Below are 6000 nucleotides of genomic sequence, written 5' to 3' on the forward strand. Positions count from 1 at the left end.
TTGTTTTTTACCTAGACATTTAAAAAGAATATATTTTAGAGCAGCAATCACAGTACAGTGAAACCATGATATTTTTATCCAAGGTTATAGTGTAAGACTCTTATACCGGCCCATGCCTACTTAGTTGGGTGCACACATTTTTTATGCACATTTGTTTAACATTTTGAGCATCTTGATATTTTTTTTAAAGCTTTTTAAAAATACAATATTTCAAAATGCACATAGAGCTCATTTTTTTTCGGCGTAGTCCCTTTATTAATCTGAGGTCACCACAGCGGAATGAACCACCAACTTATCCAGCATATGTTTTATGCAGCGGATGCCCTTCCAGCTGCAACCCATCTCCGGGAAAGCTACAGAGTTCACTATACTCAAATTGCCACAGTTAAAAGTTTTAATTCCACTAGAGCACCTTTGGGATGTGGTAGAGCAAGAGATCATGGATGCGCAGCAGACAAATCTTCAGCAACTGTGCTGTTCTCATGTCAATATGGAGCACAATATCAGAGGAATGTTTCCAGCAGCTTGTTGAATCTATGCCATGAATAATTAAGGCTCTTCTTAAGTAAAAAAAACAACTGCGATTTTTGCAGTATTAACATATTGAAGGCCAAAGACTACACGCTTTTAATAATTTCTAGGTTTTTTTCAATAAAAAATAGTTGCTTGTTAAAGTCCAAGGGTGCTGTATTGTTGGCCACTACTGTAGCTACGTTTGCTTCGAACAAACCATATTGGAATATTTGCTAATTTAAATTCCTGAATAAAAAAATGCTCTTTCGAACGTGCTAATTGAACCTAACCAGCCTGCACTAAAGCTTGTGTTTTTTCCCGAAGCTTTGGGATCTTGTTATTGTGTTTGCGAATATTCTGGATGTCAAAGCTCCCTTGAGCAATCCAAGCCCACTCTGCTCATTGTGTTGTTGCAAGGCCATCTGTAACTCTCCACGTAGCCTTTAATACTCTTCATGCCTGGTGAAAAGAACTGCTGTTTCTCTCTGCTCCGAGAAAAGGCTGCCATGAACAATTTTCCGTTAGAGAGCAAGTTGTATAGCCCATCACAGGTCAGTTCAAAGAGCAACAAGGCAGAAAAACTCCTAGCATTGTTTGACTTGCCAATTGATCTGTTTTCCTTCAACAACTGATATAATTGTAGCACAAATGTAGACAGCTACAGTGAGACTTCATGCAGTGCTAAATAGGAGTCTTCAGTTGTACTGTGACAGAACACATTTTCACATGCCCGGTCTGCTCTAGAGCCCGTTTTTCCACTGTAAATACGGAAATAGTGTCATTGTCTTGCCCTTCCTCTTTCTTTGTAGGTCAAAATGATTTCCCAAGGAGAATTAAATATTTAGGAGTGACAAGTATGATCATTCCACTGTCTTTACTTTGGGAAATTGGCATGGTATTAGAGGTTGCACTGGGTTTGAATTATTAAACAGTTCTCTGATACTCAGCAGATTTAATTAGCATAGCGTAATTATGACCCAAATGTCAACAGACTCCATGGTTCTCCATATATTTAATATATCTCCAACCGATCTCCATATATTACTCTATTTTACCTTTAATCTCTTGCTGTTATGTGTGTCAGTTTGACAATCTCGCTCTTTCTTCAAGGTTTGTGCAGCCTAATGTGAATTGGAAAACAGCGGTAGGGCGTAAACTAGATGTGAAGTTCAGATCTAGAAAAACCTTGAAGAAAACCCATGGCTTCTGTTCTAAAGTGATAGTTAATGAAAAATTTAAGTCTGTCATTAATCCCTCACTTAGTTTCAAACCTGTATAAATTGCTTTCTTCACTGGAATGTGTGTATGTTTTGAGGAATATCTTGTCCAATATTTGTAATATAATGAAAGTTTATAATTGAGGATTGGAGCTGTGTTTAAATTAAAGAATATATACATGCATACATACACACACACACACACACATATATATATATATATATATATATATATATATATATATATATATATATATATATATATATATATATATATATATATATATATATATGTATATATATATATATTTCCATCCACTTGAATGTACATCACTCATTACTTTTCATGAGTGACCACTACTGACACAACCCTTATAGTAAAATGAATTGACATCTGGACGTTTCACTCATCATTCTTTGTGCCTGTGGCCCTATTTCAATTCGCATCGTAAATCTTCCACAGTTTCATGATGTAGGCCCAATTTTAATTCTACCACTTAGCCCTTCCACCTTACCCCTACCCCTCGTTTTGCTTTTTCATGTGAATGGGCAGGGGTGTCCCAGTTCTCTTTAGCTTGAAGGCGTAGAGGTAAGGTGAAGCGCTGGGTACCCTTGAAATGGAGCCAACACTCAAAACCAAGGGGTACAAAAATTTCCCAAAATGCATCAGCTACAATGGCAGCGTGGGTGAACATGAAAGTAAGGAGATGCACAAATGAGTGTATTTTTTTCAATATTCCGAATTTTACAACAAACAAACATAGGTTTTAAAACATTCATGATCATGTTTGTGTTTTAATGTCATGTTTTTTTTTTTTTTTTTTCGTTATCTATAGTCCCTATATAACTTCTGTATAGTAGTCCCACAACATTCTGTCACTCAATGACACTGGAAACCCCTGTAAAATAGAAAAGAAAATTCTAGTGGCTGGGAATGAGCTTTTTACAGTGTCTGTTAATAATCTTAATGTTGTTTTTATGTCTTTACATGGATGAATATGGCCATGGTGTAAATACACAGTACAGTTTCTTTATTTGTGTGTTTGACAGAGAAATGTCTACCTCTGTTTTGATTCATCAACATTTTAGAAGTGCTACAACTAAAAAAACAAAATATTATCACTGCCTGATATGTACATACAATTGAATGTATTCCATTCAATATATTTCCATTAAAAAATTATTTGTTAGAATCATTTATTTGTTTATTTCATAAAACTACTCTGACTCATTAGCCTTCTGATTCACTTGGAAAAAGAAAAACAACACACATTAATTTGCCACAAGAATTCTCAGATACATTCTTCGGGCATTTACTACTTCAATTGAATCATAAGGCCAATTCATAAATTAAGTTTTTTGTTTTTAGAGCAATTTTATGTGTTTTTTTTTTTTTTTGTGTGTGTGCGTGTGTGTGTGTGTGTGTACTCAAAGGTACATATTTTGTGAAATGACCCATTAACTACTTTATGCTGCTTTTGTGACTATCTTGTGTTGGACAGGTGACAGTAAATGGCAAAAGGATCGAAATAGTAAATAAACAGATTTGTAATTTCTCGGTGAGCGAATCCTTCAGAGCAGCTGTTGTTAGCATGCTGTGTTGTGCATTGCACAACAGTGTATCGTTTAGACACTGAGGTGAACGCTTATGTCCCATATGTCACCGACTCATGGCAGCAGCACAGTTTACGACAGAACAGCTCTGTCAGCGAGGACAGAACATGATACCGCATACAGGAGATTCACAGCTTAGCTCAGGGGCTCAGCAGAAATTTGAATGCCTGGCCTCCAAAATGACATCTTTTTCACTCACGCTGACATATCTAGAGCTGTTAAAATAAGCAGCGGAGAAAATGTGTACAGAACGTTTATTCACAGATTAAAGGCGAACCTCCCTAGATCACGGAATGAGGTAGCGATTTCCCAAATCCAATGAGCTTTTATCTGTATGCAAATGACATGATGGCCTTCTTGCATTTATTTTTAATGACTCAGGAGATTGGCTGTAAGTTGCGAAGTGTTCACCACTTGCGAATGTTTCAATTTCGCTGTTCAGATCATTGAATTATACCACAGAGACAGAGCGGCGTTTTATGCTCATATTGAAACAAAGAGCAGTTTGATTGGAGATGAGAGGCATACCTGCCTTTGTAGGTCACAGTGAACTTTGGATAACTTTAAAACTAGTTTAAGAAAATGTTAAGCAGATTTGGTCTGCAAGATATGATATAAATGATATACAGACATCTCAGCCCACCTACACTGATGCATGGAGAAAAGGAGAAATGCTTTGTGGACTATTATTCATGCTAAGTGACTAGAGCTTATATTCTGACGTTACAGTGGGTTGTATTGTTATGCTGTGTACAAAGAACAGCAGACATTGTTTATAATCTGTTTTCTTTCAGTACAGGGATTTGTTCTTGTGAAAGGACTGTCGTGCTTAAGGGAATAAACAGAACATCTTTCGTGTCCCAAAAATAAGAGTAAGTATGCAGACTTGTAAGTATGCAGATAATTAATTCCGATTTAATTGCTGTCTCAATTACAAAGCTCAAGTAGTAATGTTTTATTTATATTGAGGAAAAACAAGACATGAGATTCATAGTTAATCTGCAGTGTGAATCATTTTCATATACCTTTGAGATGTATGCAGAGGTCTAACCCAACACGATAGCACCACAACTCATAACTTTTTGATTTAGTGGCTAATTTGTGCTATACATACAATTTAGTACGATTTGCTCATCCCGCTATGGCGGTTTGTTTTAGCGGTGGGGTTGGGTGCAAGGCCTCCTTTCTAAAATTGTACATTTTGGTATGACTGGACTACGAATTTGTATGAATTAATCACTTACATTTATATAGTGCTTTTCTAGACACTTAATTCATCTTACACATTTTTGGAGGGAATCTCCTCATCCACTAGCAGTGTGCAGCATCCACCTGGATGACATGATGGGAGCCATATTGCATCAGACCACACACCAGCTGATTGTCAGAGAGGAGACATAGTGATGATACGGGAATGGTTAGGAGGCCATAATGGACAGAGGCCAGAGGGCAAATTTGGCCAGGATGTCGGGGTTAAACCATAAAGCCTGGTTTATACTTCTGTGTAAGTGATCGGTGTGACCCACGGCGCATGCAACGCGCGTAGCTGTGCATTCATACTTCTGCGCGCTGTTTCTGTTTCTCTGCAGTAACACTTCCGATACGCTAGTTGGCAGTGAGATGTTTCTGTTCCTCTGTGTCAAGTTTCTTCGCTGGTGTTTTGTTTTTTCTAAACACTTCCTTAATGTACAAGTGGTTCAAACTCATTTTGAGGCAGGAACCAGTGGACGTAAAAAACAAAAAAACAAAACTTTTTATCTGGAGCTCCTTCACGGGACTCCACACTTGTAACAGTTGCTCCAATGGACTCGCACGGCTTTCTGTCCCCCCACACTCATCAGCATTTCCAAGCCGACCAATCGCTTGTACGTTTCGACGTGTAGTCACATTTTTTGAGAGGTGCGCATCAGCGAGGGCTCTGCGTCCACGCGTAGGCTGTGCCGTAGCATACGCGTGCACTTGACTCAGAAGTATATATCAGCCTTTACTGTTTCTGAAGGACATCCTGGGATTTTCAACAACCACAGTCCTTGGTTTAACGTCCCATTCGAAAGACGGCGCTCACTGAGCAGTATTGAATTAGCCATCAAATTTGCCACAAATCTGACAAAATGTAAAATAGTTACTTTCTTTATGAGATCAGGCTGTCCAACCTCTGTACTTAACGGGCTTTATTTTAATGATCTAGGTGCAAAGTCTAAAGCCAGGATGCTAAAGCATTAAGGGCATGTCTGAATCCACTTTTGCTTTTTAAAGGCCTGAAAAATATGGTTTGCTCCGTGACGCATGGTCTAACAAGGTTGTGTTTATTCTCTTAATGAGTTATGGGTCTGTTTTGAGAGTCTCATCTCACATTCCTTTTAAGAATCAGTTGCGTCGCACCATGGTGCGTTTGCTTTTTACATGGTGACTTTGTAAGTGAAAAATCTGAACGCTTCACTTGCAAGTTAAACAGACAATCTGGAAGATAAAGAATGAACATCCTCCATTTGGCTTGTTTACTTTCACTTTACTTTCACTCTTTACTTTATTTTGTGGATAAGGAAATGGTGTTGTACGCACTCTATTTCTAAATTCAGTTCTAATTTCCAGCAAACTAGTAAATGAACAATAATAACGAAGTGTGGTCAAAAAATTAAGCTCGGTCTAAGTTTGT

This window comes from Danio rerio, chromosome 2 (assembly GCF_052040795.2).
Source record: "Danio rerio strain M-AB ecotype USA chromosome 2, GRCz13ab, whole genome shotgun sequence".
NCBI lineage: Eukaryota > Metazoa > Chordata > Actinopteri > Cypriniformes > Danionidae > Danio > Danio rerio.